Source organism: Vigna umbellata, chromosome 1 (genome assembly GCF_029865625.1).
Source record: "Vigna umbellata cultivar VRB3 chromosome 1, Vumbellata_1.0, whole genome shotgun sequence".
Lineage (NCBI taxonomy): Eukaryota > Viridiplantae > Streptophyta > Magnoliopsida > Fabales > Fabaceae > Vigna > Vigna umbellata.
The window spans coordinates 80,220,205-80,235,786 of NC_142165.1; the positions used below are offsets into that span (position 1 = coordinate 80,220,205).

Here is a 15,582-nt window from a genome sequence, read left to right on the forward strand (position 1 = left end):
AATCTCAAGTGGGTCATCGTTTCTTTTTTAGGTCTCAATCGGGTCCATAAACTTGTAAAAATGAGCCAATTAAGCCCTCTCCGTTAAGTTTTCATTGACGCCGTCTACTGAGCTGTAATTTTTTTTAGTTGAGGTGGCAATGTGTATTAAATTGAATGAGTTTTCTGTTGTATAATCAACCATTCCACGTGGAGAACTATATTTAAAGGGACCAAACTTGTCGTCGCCAAGCTCGCCGCCGGTCACCACAAACTTGATGGCAGTGTGGCAATCACCACAAACACGCAAGTTCTTCACCACTCTGATAGGTCGCTCCTGAGGAAAAGTAATAAGTCCAAACGCTATGGCCAACCTTTCACTATGATACCTTATAATTTGACTCTTTTCATCTTCGTCCACTTCTTTTAACACGAAAGACGTGTCTGCAACATACCCAGCTTTCACAATTTTATCTCCCAGCTCCTCCAACTTCTCATAAATTTCCTTGGTCTTCCCATGAGACCTATCCCCAGCAGCAAATGTATGAACCCTGTTACCCTCCTCCACCCAACTCAAACCAGTTTCTTTCTTTATTCCCTAATCCCTCAGCATTTTTCTCGCTCTCACCGCCTCCTCCCATCTCCCAACAGCAGCATAAGCATTAGAAAGCAAGACATTAATACCAAAACTTACAGCACCCATCTCAAAAATCCTATCAACCACAAATGAAGCCCATTCACTGCTCAAACTAACAAATTAAAAGAATTAATTGGGTGTTGACAAATGTGTAATCTGGCCAGAAAAATTCAGAGTATCAATGTTATCCAAATTCATGTATACACTAAACAAATTCAGAAGGCTGAGACAGAGACCTAGAATGGGATGAAACAGAACTCAAATTGGGAGAACCCAAACGCTGAGAAACCGAATTGGAATGGGATTGGGAGGCAAAAAAACTGAGGATAGGCTGAAGAAGGTGAAATATTCGTATTAGGGTTTGAGGGTGGTATACCATAGGGTTTCTGATTCTCAGCAACCCAATTGATTAACAGGCACAACAATATTCAATCGATTTGGGGGCCTGAGATTTGCTCCGGATGATGAACCAAAACCACTACCGTTTCGTTTCAAATTACTTTGATCAACACCTTTCATTGACTCAACAACCGCTAACCCTTCCGCTTTTGGGCTTTCCTCAGCACCAAGAAAAAGGAGCTCGATGGCTTACGCGCCGAGGTCCCTGTCGCCCTCGCCGAATGCGTCGATCCCCCACGCACGCCTCACCAACCCTTCCCTTTCTTCCTCAGGTCTCCTCTGCGTCCCTGGTATAACGTCTTTCAAAACGATACAGTTGTGACCGGCCGCGAGCTTGGCGGCGACCGATGGCGCTGGTGACGACCGTTGACGGAGGAACTATAGAGCTTTTCTCTCAACCGTGAAGAGAAAAAGGAGAAGGAAGGAAATAATTACATTTGTGCCATGTTAAACACTTTTTATTTAAATAGCAAATTCCACCTAATATAATATTTATACATCAGCATATAATGTGCGGACCACGTCATCACAATTAAACGGCGTCAATGAAAACTTAACGGAGAGGGCTTAATTGGCTCATTTTTACAAGTTTATGGACCCGATTGAGACCGAAAAAAAAGTGATGACCCACTTGAGATTGACACACAAATACGAGGACCAAATGAGGGTTTAAACCTATAAAAATACAAAAGAATATAATATGTGAAAAATGGTAGAGTAAATTCTCTAAAATATAAAGAGTAAACTATACAAAAATATGTTGAGTATATTCATTATAAATATAAATCAGTTTATGGATATATTGACTTAATGTGTAGTGTGTTGGGAATCCAAGTGTGAGTCTAAGTCCCACATTGGATAGAAATGAGAAAGTAGAGCAGTATATAAAGATGAAAGACTTATTAACCCATTGCCTTAAGGTTTTGGGTAAAGAGTGGTGTCGATCCCTTATATAGTTGGCTCAGATGGTATTGGTGTTTGTGTAACCCACAGGGAACCTCCTCCTCGAAAGACCCAACAGTGGTATCAGAGCCGATGGTTTGTCTTAGTGACCGGCTCAGACGAGTATAATGATCCCTATACCGAAAGTTGGTTGGGAATGTTTCCGCTGGAGGCGGAGTGTACCTATGTGGAAGGGACTCACCCTTGACGGGGAGATTGTTGGGAATCCAAGTGTGAGTCCAAGTCCCACATTGGATAGAAATGAGAAAGTAGAGCAGTATATAAAGATGAAAGACCCATTAACCCATTGTCTTAAGGTTTTGGGTAAAGAGTGGTGTCGATCCCTTATATAGTTGGGTACAAACAAAGTTCCACAACGAATAAAATAAGAGATGGACATGAGTTTATATACACATAATATCTCCATTAGTAAGAGGCCTTTTGGAGTGGTACCAAAAGCAAATCTGTGAGGGTTTAGCCCAAAGCGGAAAATATCTTACCAGTGTGGAGATCTATGTGTATGTGTGTGTTGTCCCTCGTTACAAATGGTATCAGAGTCCATGGTTCAGGTCTAGTGACCTGTAGGGGAGGTGGGAAGATGAGTTTATATACACATAAGATACCTCCATTGGTAAGAGGCATTTTTTAGTGGTACCAAAAGCAAATCCGTGAGGGTTTAATCCAAAGGGGACAATATCTTACCTGTATGGAGATCTATGTGTATGTGTGTGTGTTGTCCCTCCTTACATATTGTTACATTAGTATAATGTGTATGGACAAACTCGTCTAATATATATTGCAAGACATGTCTAATCAAAGAATGAATAAAGTTGTCTAATGTGTATTAATAGACTCATATAATATATGTATGAACAAAACCATTTAATATATGTTGCTAGACTCATTTAAACAATGAATGAACAAACACATCTAATGTGCATTGCAAGACTCGTTTAATCAGTGTGTGGATAGACTCACATAATGTGTATTCTTATACTCATCTTATTAATGCATGGAATTAATTGTTTTATGTTTTATGCATAAAATACTTGTCTAATTAGTGCATAGACTCGTTTAATGTGTATTGTTAAACTTGTCTAATTATTGTATGAACATACTCGTCTAATATAAATTGGAATATTAATAGTGTGAATAAACATACTCATCTAATGTGTATTAATAGACTTGTCTAATCTATGTATGAAAAAAATTGTCTAATGTATATTGTTAAACTCTTCAAATCAATATATGAATGACTTGTCTAATGTGTATTGCTAGACTGGTCTAATCAATTCATCGACAACTCGTCTAATCAAAGTATTCCTAAACTTATGTAATCAACGTATAGAATGACTCATCTAATATATTTTTGTTATACTATTCAAATTAATGTATTTATAGTCTCGTTGATAATGTTGTCGTTGACGCGATCAAATTAATATTATTAAAATATAACAATTTCAATATTGCTAAAATAGTAGCCAACAAAATAGAAAGGATAAATTCAACCGTATGTTGTCTCCTAACGAACATAGAATTGATTCATAACAAATTAGTTCTTATAAAAATTATACAAAAGGGTTAGTAAAACGAAAATAATAAAGAAGATAATGTCGTTGATTTGATCAAATTAATATTACTAAACTATAACAATTTCAATATTGCTAAAACAGTAGCCAACAAAATAGAAAACATAAATTCAACTATAAGTTGTTTCCTAACGAACATAGAATTGATTCATAACAAATTAGTTCTTATAAAAATTATATAAAAGGGTTAGTAAAACAAAAATAATAAAAAAGATAAAGATCAATAAAAGATTAGAGAATAAAATAAAAAAAGATAAAAAGAAATAAAATTATAAAAGGATTTAAAAAGATAAAAACAATAGGTTGATTTTACTACGTTTTCAAAATATGATTCATCATTGGTTATCTACATATTATAGCTCAATTAATTATTGTCTTATATTTTCAAATTAATCAATGTAAATTCTCAATTAATTTGTTGTCATTCTCATTATTAACCAAAATGCATTGTCAATTAAAAACAAAAACTTTGAAGATTAATCATAGTAAATTTAATCAAAGTACATTATCAGTTAAATGTGCTTAATCATGTCTATTTGTTTACCTCTTATATCAAGTAAAAAGATAATTAGCCAAAGTACATTCTTGATAAATTCTTGTTAAACAATTAAAAACAAAAACTTTGAAGATTAATCATAGTAAATTTAATCAAAGTACATTCTCAGTTAATTATTACTGTGCTTAATCATGTCTATTTGTTTCCCTCTTAAGTAAAAAGATAATTAACCAAAATACATTCTTGATTAATTGTTGTTAAAGTTGTCACCTTTAATCAAAGTACATTCTCAACAATCCATTCAATTATTCGCAACACTCCATGGAATACAAAAATAACATGAAAATATAACAAGATAGGGGGGAGAACGTGAGAGAATAGAGAAGACAAAATTTGAACCCCCAAAGGACTCCTCAGCTCCCCTAATGTGTTTTCCTCAGTCTCTTTATATAGGAATTAGATTGGGTTCTGTTTTGGGCTTTTCTGTAAGGACCTAAAAATTTGGACCCAGGGTTATTGGGCCTTAATTGTGGCAGCCAAACCTTTAGCAATTTGGGCTCATGACCTTGGTAAGGGGGCTCTCCTAAAAAGAAAAAGCTGAAGTTCATTTGCCAATTCTCCTTTCTCTCTCTAAAACCCCTTTTCCCAAATTCTTTTCTGCCTTCTCTCTAGCCTCCACACTGATTTAGCCATTGCATGTTCTGTTAGGTGGTACCCTAGCGACCGTCTCGTAGAGAGCTTCAAAACCATCCGATAGGTTTTACGTTCTTCAGCCGGTAAGTGGCTTCCTCTTTTCTCCGCTATTTTCGAAATCTAGGGCTTATGGTTCTATTGCTTTTGTGCAATTAGAACTGTCCTCTTTCCAATTCCTGTCAAGTTTGAGCTATAAGGGTTGTTCTCATCACCAATGTGATGGTTGTAGGGCACTGCTTAAGTTCTTCCCGGGGTAGGATACTGTTGAAAGTTGTGTTGTGTGCTCGACTGCTCAACTTTAAGGTAAGGGGAGCTGGTTATGTTTATTTGATTTAATATTATATGCTCTGTATGTATGATAATTTGATTGGCATGTTGTTTGGAATTTTCTGTTACGATTAAGAAATATTGGGTGTTATGTGTTGAAATTATAAAACTGGTGTTATGTGTTGAAATTATAAAACTGTGATTGATGGCTTGTGGAATGTTTGATGAATCTAATTGTTTCTGAATGAGTTATTGACTGTGATTGATGATGTTTTGGAAAGGCTTTGGGTGAGACTTTAATTAACATTGTTTGGGTAGTACTTGGATGCATGAGTATTATTTCAGAGTACTGTGAGAGGGGGGTAAAATATAAAAATTGGGCGTTTGAGGTTTAAAGCACAACAAACTAGTTTAGGTAACTTAATTAAATTAATTAAAACTGGTTGAGAGTCTTTCCTTGTTGGTAGGATAGAGGAGACTTAAAAACCTGAGTTGACACATCCCTGATCATAAAGCAGCCCTTTGGGTAGTGAGGGAAGGTTGGGAGCACACATTCTGTGGTAATGAATAATTTAACAGGCCCTTTCATAATTAAGGGAGCATTGTAAGTTATTCGGAAGTAATACGTATCAATAATATTATATTATTAATATATATATATATATATATAGATATATTATATATATACGTAACATATTAATATATTAATATATATATATATATATATATTATACGTAACATAGTATATATATTAAATATATGTAACATATTATATACGTAACATATTATATATTATATTATATATGTAAATTGGTGTATGCAGTGGCTATATATATATATATATATACGTATTATATATACGTAATATTAAATTAATTTTTGGTGTTTTATAAATGCTTGAAGGGTATTACATCATTTAATATTATTATAACATATATTGTATAGGAGTTTAGGCATTGGAAATAAATTATAAAGATTCTGGTATTGAGAAATTTACATTAAATTTATGGAGCTATTACTTTTATAACTTGTGATGATTGAATTAATGTATATTGTTGAGATTATGTATATGTTTGTATGCAATGTAAAAGTGAAAGGTTATATGTATATGGTTTCATATGGGTCACGGTTGGTTATAAGTATGGTTGATGGACGTAATTCCATGATCCTCAAGGGAGGTTACATGGTGGTGTCCTGTGGTTGTTGTGATTGACCGTATGAATGGGCGGAGTGTCCTTATGGGGTTTATCCTGACATTCTAATGATCATCCATGCTCAAGTAGAGAGTGATGAGTCATGTGGTGAGAATAGCAGGAGGTCCTAGCCCATAGGTTCTTGGGTGAGTTATAACGGACTAACCTCGGGTGGCAGCTGATGGTTTTCTAGTTACTACATCACCCGGGTGCACAAACCCCTGGAACTTGACATTTCATACTAGTCCGGATGGTCAAATCATGTGGTCGGTCATTGGTATCAGGATAATGCATTCGATCCTAGTTTGTATTGTGTTATGATCCTTGCATGCTTGAAATACTTGATTGTTACATGCTTATATAAATGTTAAATTGATATGGGTTGTATGATTTTTATATAACTAGCTCACCCTTGCTTGTTTGTGTTTGTGCCTTCTTTTTCTGTGTTTTCTTTTGCGATGATCATCCACTTGGATGTGAGCAGAGGGAGATGAGGCATCTGTGGAGTAGGAGCTGGAGGGTGTCAATGCTCTTGAGTACCCTAGGAGCTTATAGATTTACCTATTTCTATTCTTTTGAAATACTCTACTCTTTTGTAATTCAAGTTTTAATTTCCTAGCTCTTTTGGAAGGATAAATGTAATCCTATTGCCCTAATCACTTGTCCTAACTGCTTTATCGTATTATACTTGATGACGTCTTATATTATATAATTCCTATATAATTGGGATGTTACATTTTCTGTTTATATAATCTTCTTTTTGATAATGTAATTTCCTCCAATTATCTTCTAAATAATCCATTATCTTCAAAATATATTTGATTATTATGGAGATCTACAAATATTTGAGAAGATCTTTGCTAGATTTAAAAACATTTGGCAAATATTATCTTTTGATATGTACAGATATATTTAAATAAGATAATTATTTAAGAATATCAAATAAAATTTCTTATGATATATTTTCCCCAAATTATCCTTTATCATAAATATTTATCAATTATTAAAGTCATTTTTTGTAGAAAAAAAATAGAGAAAATCTCAAGATCCAATTTTTGTTGTCTGTTCTCTCATCTTCATTTAGCCAAACTTCTTCACTTTTTCATGCTATACTTGGCTTGACTTCTTGTGGTTTTGATTATTTGTATTTTTAGATTTATCTTTAAGATATCATGAAAGTTTAACAAATTTATTTCAACATTTTAATGAACTCAAGTTATAGTTGTACTAACACACCTCAAAATATCCAAAGAACATTTATGCAACTAAAAAGCTATTTTTAACATGTTTTTGTATCACATGCTAAATAAATCCAATTATAACAAATCTTCATGAAAATATATTCTTTTAAAGTACAAAAATCAATCAAGAATTCAATATTAAAGGCTAAATCACGGCATAAATATGCATTCATCAAGGACTCAAGGAAATCAATCATCAGTTGCTTCTAGTAGTCAAACATTTCCCCCTTGAACAAGGGAGGACGATTTACTACGTATCCTTCATTTTCCATCATTTATTAAGGTTGTTTTCTTAAGTCCCGCGAGGAACTAACCCTTGAAGTTAACTACAATAGCAACTGAAATAGAAGGAAACACAAGAAATGATTATTTAAATAGTGTTTCAAAAACTTTTTACAAATACAACATTTAGTAACTATTGCTTAGTTAAACTATAGTAGTTTAACTCCAAAATTAGGAGAGGCAACATTTAATAACTATTGTAAAATTCCGTATGGCTAAAGAGACTTTGTGTACTTAAACTAAAAAGACATTGTGTACACATTATTAAACATTGTGAGGTAGAATTAACAAAAACAACTTATAAACACTTATTTTATTTAGTGGAACCCTAATCAACTTGAATTGAAAAATTGGACATACCCTAGATCAGGGATGAGTTAGTATAAAAATTAAAGTGTTCATTATCTTTATCTATGATTCACACATTGCATCTATTGGCTGTTGTAAAAAAAATTATTGTTAATCATTTTGTAAAATCATTAGACGACCCTTTTAGCGTTTAATAATATAACAATTTGTGAAATTTTTCAACATAGTATTTTAGGTTATTTAGGCTTCTTCTCATCTCTAGAGCTAACCTCATTTTAAAAGATAACCAAAAAATAATTATAAAAAATATATATGAAAGAATTTATAAGTTTAAGTAATTGGTAGGAAATATATGAATAAAATTTATTAGAAATTTTCCATTTTTTATTACAAATATTTACATATTTATAAACATGTGTTTCAAGGCTTATTTACAATTAACATGTTAACAAGTTGAATTTACATTACAGTTGTCAATAACTCAGTCGTTTGTTATGAATAAATACATGTCCATGAAACAATTTCTTTATAACATGTAATTTGATAATTCAACCTCCATCTCAATCTTTTCGAGAATAACTCTATCTTTGATTTAATTAGCAACAACTCAATCTCCATTATTTCAAGCAATAACTCCATCTTCAACTTTGGTTACATCAAGCTCAAAGGCTACAAATCCCGTGCTTAAATATTATACCTTTTTAACTTAGTTTTCCTTTTAATCGGCAACCATGACCTCCTTCTTCAATAAATTGATATGATTGTCAACAGTTTTCTATTGGATGATTATTCTATAAAGAATATTCTATTTAAGTAGCGCCTGTGGCCTAATGGATAAGGCGCCTGACTTCTAATCAGGCGATTGTGGGTTCGAGTCCCACCGGGCGTGTTTAAAATACTTCTTCTTGGCATAGTTATCCATATTTAATTTTTTTTTGTTAAAAGGAGTTTTTATTCTTAATTTTCGTGCGGCTTTTAAGTATTACTATTCACTTTTATTTCGTTATACGAGGTTACGAATGGATGAGTAAAAGAAAGGGTAGGGTCACTTAATATATTTGAAAGAAAAATTTTAAAAGTAAATATATATTTGAAAGAATTTTTCTTTTAAATTTTGAAAATTAAATGTATTTGAAAGAAAAATTTTAAAAATTATATATATTTGAAAGCAAAATTTTAAAAAAATAAATATATTTGAGAGAAAATTTTTAAAATTAAATATATTTGAAGAATATTTTTGAAAATTAAATATATTTGAAAGAAAAAAATTTAAAATTAAATATATTTGAAAGAAAAATTTTTAAAATTAAATATATTTGAAAGAAAAATTTTTAAAATTAAATATATTTGAAAGAAATTTTTTCAAAATTAAATATATTTGAAAGAAAATTTTTTCAAATTAAATATATTTGAGAGAAAAATTTTAAAAATTAAATATATTTGACAGAAAATTTTTAAAAATTAAATATATTTGACAGAAAATTTTTAAAACTTAAATATATTTGAAAGAAAGTTTTTGACAATTAAATATATTTGAAAGAAAAAATTTTAAAATTAAATATATTTGAAAGAAAAATTTTAAAAGTTAAATATATTTGAAAGAAAAATTTTAAAAATTAAATATATTTGAGAGAAAAATTTTAAAAATTAAATATATTTGAAGATTAACTAATTATAGTAAGATTAAATATAATTCAATAAATATAAATATTAACTAATTATAGTAAAAAAACTATTTGAGTTATGATGAGTAGACAATTGTGATATAAACTTGTTAGATGTGTGTAACACTTAAATTCGGAGAGTCACTCAAAAGCCTTAAACTTAAAAACTTGGCTTAATACCCTATTTTGTCTCCAGTTTTGCTCGAAAATGTCAAATTAGTCCATCCTTTAAAAAGTGTGTCAATTACGTCCTCACTTAATAAAATTTGCATCAATGAAATCCCTTCCGTTAAATCCATACAAACGACGTTAACTATTTTTCTCTTCTACTTAATAAAACAGTTAACGCCGTTTGTACGGATTTAACGGAAGGGATTTCATTGATGCAAATTTTATTAAGTGAGGACGTAATTGACGCACTTTTTAAAGGAGGGACTAATTTGACATTTTCGAGCGAAACTGGGGACAAAATAAGGTATTAAGCCTAAAAAGTTTTTACAACATTAACCAAATCCTAAAAACATAAACTAAATACAATCAATAAATTCCAAATTTTATAAATTCCAAATGTTAATTAATATTTATAAAACCAATTATTGAGATTCAATTGTATCTAATAAATAAATTCTTAAAATCCTTCTCAACGAAAAATACAATTCATATGAAATTTGAGATAACATTTCTCCTCTAGCAAGCGTCTACTCAAAACCTATAATATCTGTCTACTCAAAACCTATAATATCTGTCTACTCAGAACCTATAATATATGCATATGTTCCTGTACAACACAAACATTATACATACAAAAACAAATATGAGTGAGTTAATCGAATAAACATAAAAACACTAATACAACATTTATATCCCAGCCATTAAGTCTACATCACACAACAAATAACATTAATACATAATAAGACTATAACAAGCAACACCATAACAAACAATACAATTCCTTAAAAGGAATCATGATCAACCCATTAGCTCTACACAACTGGTCCATCAAAGGAAATTCGTGCCAATACCAACCATCTCTATAATCGTATGTCATCTTCCAAACTTCACCACATCAACGTAAGTCATACTCATTAAGCAATGCAACTCAGTAATAGTTAAAAGAAATGATTTCCAACATATCAATTGATAAGTGTAAGATGCTAGTTGATTGTTCAGACATATTATCATTAAGCACGATGATTATTGTCCAGAGATAGGTGGTGATTGATCTTGTTTTCTTACGATGAAGATATCATCCACAAAGACATGGGAAAAAAGGTTACAAGGTTTTTGTAAGAGTGTTTGAGGATTTTAAGGTTTTTTAGAGTGAGTGTTTTGAGAGTGAGAAAGAGAGGGATAACATAAGGCTTAAGAGATTATGAGAAATCTAGGAGTTTTTGGAAAAAAGATATGAAAGAGTTAAAATGCTGGCTTTAAATTTATAGAGTGAAAAAGGGGGGTTACTTTTTGAGAGTAATGATGGTTTTTGGGAAACAATTAATGCATTTTGTATGGTTAGATAAGGTGACAGAGGTTTGAAACCTTCTTTAACCTAGATGGTCCTCAAAAGGGTCAAGTAGTTGGGCTCAATACTAAACACAATTATGCATGCAAATATGAGGTGTTTTTAGACAATGTTTCTTATACCATATAATTGATTATGACATCTCTAGACGATATGTCTTATGATGTTTTGAACTAGATGCAATGTGTGAGCATTAGTTGCATTGAAATATACCATTCACTCAATATGTTTCATGCCCAAAAAGATTTTTTCAAATATTCAAATTATTTTTCAACTAATAGTTTTGTGAAAATATCAGCAAGCTGATCTTTAGTTTTTATATATTGTAAATCAATAATTTATTTTTGGACATAATCACAAATGAAGTGATGTTTTATTTCAATATGTTTAACGCTAAAATGCATAATAAGATTTTTAGATAAACAAATAGCAACATTATTATCATAAAATATAGGAATTTTTCTCTCATAGAGGCCATAGTCTTCTAGCGACTCTTGACCCAAAGAAGTTGTAAGTAACAACTAGCCGCTGATATGTACTCTACTTCGGCTATGGAAAGAACAATTTTTTATTGCTTCTTACTTGTCCAAGAGACGAGGTTTCCTCCTCTGAAGTAACAACATCCACTTGTACTTTTTCTTTCAACTTTTTCTTCAACATAATCTACATCACAATATCCCTACAGTCTATACATTTCTCTTCCTTTAAAGTAAAGATCAAGATTAGATGTTCCAATGAGATAATGAAATATGCGTTTAACAACAATTAAGTGAGTTTCTCTAGGATCTGATTGAAATTTAGCACACAAACAAACACTAAATATAATATCAGGCTTAGATGTTGTAAGATATAGAAGTGAACCTATCATCTGACGATAGATGGTGTTATCCACTTTTTAAGAGCTCTCATCTAGCCCTAGGCTAGTTGTTGGATGCATTGGAGTCTTCATCTCCTTTGCTTCTTCCAATTTGAACTTCTTAAGCAGCTTCTTGCTTGATTTGCAATCCCGGGAAAAACTTTAGTTCATTCATTGTAACATTCCAATTTAGGATGCCACGTGTAAGTAAAAGAACGTTCATTATTTAGAAAAACATAACTCTAACACCATCACAATATAGGTTTGCCTAACTCAGGTAAAGAAGGGCCTAACTCGACTTGGCCTAAGGTGAGCCTAACTTGACTTTGCCTGAGGTGGTCTTGGTATGAGGTGGGTCCAACTTTACGTAATCATAGGTAAGGATGATCCAACTCTACTTTGTCTAACATGGGTTTGACTTGATTTAACTTGACTTAACCTGACGCAAACCCGACTTGCCTTAACTCGTTGTGGGCTTGACTTGACTTAGCTTAAGGTGTGTTTGACTCAATTGAGAGGGTAGACCCAAGTCAACTATCAGGTATAGATGATTCAACAAAACCCAATGGGGCCCTAACTTGACTCGACCTAATATGGGTTCAGTGTGAGCTTAACTTGACCTAATGTAATGTGGGTTTGACTCTATTTAGCTTGATATGGGCCTAGCTTAATTGACCCTAACATGGATCCAACTTGATTCAACTAGGCTCAAGTGGGACCTACTTAAGTCGGTATGAGGTGTGTACAGCTTGCCTTGCCTAAAGCAAGTCCAACCCGACTCAACCCTACACGAGTCCAAATCAACTCAACCTTTTATGGGCTAGACTTAACTTGATTCGACTTGGATCCTACTTAACTATTTTCAATATAGGCTTAATTCAACTTAGCACGATATGGACTCTATTAACTTTAGGCAAACCTAGGAACAACTTTACTTAGACCTAACTCAAACAATCTACTTGTCTTGATTTTGACCAATCCTATCTATCTTGACCTAAGACTCGTTCACGTAGAGTAGCCTATGAGGTTTTATATCTTATGGACTTTTTTTTTTACCCTAATCTTGTAAATCAACACCAAACATGAATAGATTTATCTATATTGTATGAGATTTTCTCAATTTGAAGAGTTGAAATATTTTAAACAAATAATATATATATATGAGTTTGCTAACTTGCATACACTCTTTTTTCAGTTGGTACATTTTAGCAATGTGTACCGGGTTTTAGTAGACAAAAATATCCTCATATATTATGGATTCTAAGTTAAGGTCAAGGGTATTTGAATAATTTTCATTCTCAAAACTAAAAAAAAAAAACAAGAAACCCCCAAACCCTTACTCACCTCCCTCATTCTTCTCAACCCTTTCTCTTTCTCTCTCCCACTCCAATCTTTTCTCTATCATCCCTACTGTAGCCCCAACTAAAAAAATCAGAAACATTTGCCCAACCCTAATCCACCTTCCTCACTTATCCAATTTGTTTCTCTCTCATCTCCATACTTTCTCTCTCCCACACACAGTAAGCCGCGACACCGCAATTTGTTGCTCTTGCTCTGTTCGTTCATTTGTTTTCTACTTTAATAATAAAATAATTGATGATGTTGATGTTGATTTTTGATTGAGGGTTGTGTTATATCTTTTCCCTTCTGATTGTTATTAAATTTGTAAAAACCTAAAATCTACAATAATTTCAATAATTTCAAAACTGAAAAAAAAAACAAGAACCCCCACGAAAAGACGTTAGCATGAACCCATAATAGTTGCAAAACATTTAGTTTCCTAATATCAATTTTGATAAAATCATAGAAATGAAAGGAGTATAAGTTAAACTATGAGCGTGATGGTAACAAATTTATTAAGTTTAAATTCCAATTTAAAATTCAGTGCGTTTTGTTTTTCTTAATTTCACTTATACGACAAATGATAAATCAGAATAAAAACATCATGTTTATATTGACCAAACAAGTTGGAGATGTGAATTGTTTAAAATAAATTACATGACGTGATTTACTTTGGAAAGTAATTTCCTGGTCCAACTGAGAGCTAAGAGGTTCATTATGACTAGTTTACTAATTTCTAGTTTATTTTTAATTTGTTGGTATATCAATGCAGTTCTTCTTGGAAACTACTCAATATTTTGCAATTTGCTCAAATATAGAAGATGTGTAATTTTGTTAGAATATTTTATTTTTTTTTCAAAAATGAAATGAAAATATACTTATCAATATGAAACATTCGAAAGGGAACGAACAATGGTCTCTTTGAATAAGGGGAGGGAGTCGACAACAACAATTTTCTATGTTCATAACTCTCTTCAATAATTTTTTCTTGTTAAATCATTTAGTACAGTGTGCAGGACCTTCATTTTTTTGCTGTGTTTTGACGTTGGTTATATGTACGAAGGTGAAAAGTATATTCCGAAATAGTGTTTTCAGCAAAAAATATGTTTTTGAAATTATTTTTAAGAGCTGACTTCAGAAATCCATTTTTTGGATAATGACTTACCCATTCCAGAATTCCCTTTCCACACAAGGGTTTTTCTCTTCTGGACAATATTTTCGGACAACTTAATAGTCAAAATATCAAATCTCCCTGAAGATAAAGTACTAATTCTAAAATTTAAAAACGAAATTTAATAACAATCAGAAGGGAAAAGATATAACACAACCCTCCAATGAAAAATCAACATCAACAACATCAATTATTTTGTTATTAAAGTGAAAAACAAAATGAACGAATAGAGCAAGAGCAACAAATTACGGTGTTGTAAGTTGCTGTATGTGGGAGAGAGAGAGAATATGGAGATGAGAGAGAAACAAATTGGATAAGTGAGGAATGTGAATTAGGGTTAGGCGAGTGTTTCTGATTTTTTTAGTTGGGGCTACAGTAGGGATGACAGAGAAAAGATTGGAGTGAAAGAGACGAAAGAGAAAGAGTTGAGAATAATGAGGGAGATGAGTAAGGGTTTGGGGTTTCTTGTTTTTTTTTTTAAATTTTAAGAATGAAAATTATTTGAATACCTTGACCTTAAAACTTAGAATCCATTATGAGGGTATTTTTGTCTACTAAAACCTGGTACACACTGCTAAAATGTACCAACTGAAAAAAAAAAGCGTTATGCAAGTTAGCTTTTATATATATATATATATATATATATATATATATATATATATATATATATATGTGTGTGTGTGTGTGTGTGTAACTTTTATAATTATGATTACACATAAATTTTTTTTAACTTTTAATTTGAAAAATATTCGTTCTCCATCCTTAAAATTTCTTTTTAATTTATAAAGAAAATTCTCACACTTAATCTGTTATATGTTTTACTAGGTATTATTTATAAAATAATTCTGTTTCAATTTTACATTTACTTTATCATTCTAACGTTGTCATAAAAATGGCCCTTCAGGTACCGCTCAAATCCACAGAAGGCTATCAAATACACTATTTCTGTGATGTCCCTCTTTGCTGCTGCAAAAAGATGCTATATGATAAAAAAGCCATTACTCT

General features: G+C 31.7%; 1 non-coding gene across 1 annotated transcript; it reads left to right on the forward strand.

Annotated features, from left to right (window-relative positions):
• Positions 1 to 8,842: 8,842 nt before the first annotated feature.
• Positions 8,843 to 8,915, forward strand: TRNAR-UCU (transfer RNA arginine (anticodon UCU)). The gene has a single exon. It is a non-coding gene; the product is annotated as a tRNA-Arg (tRNA).
• The last annotated feature ends 6,667 nt before the right edge of the window (positions 8,916 to 15,582 follow it).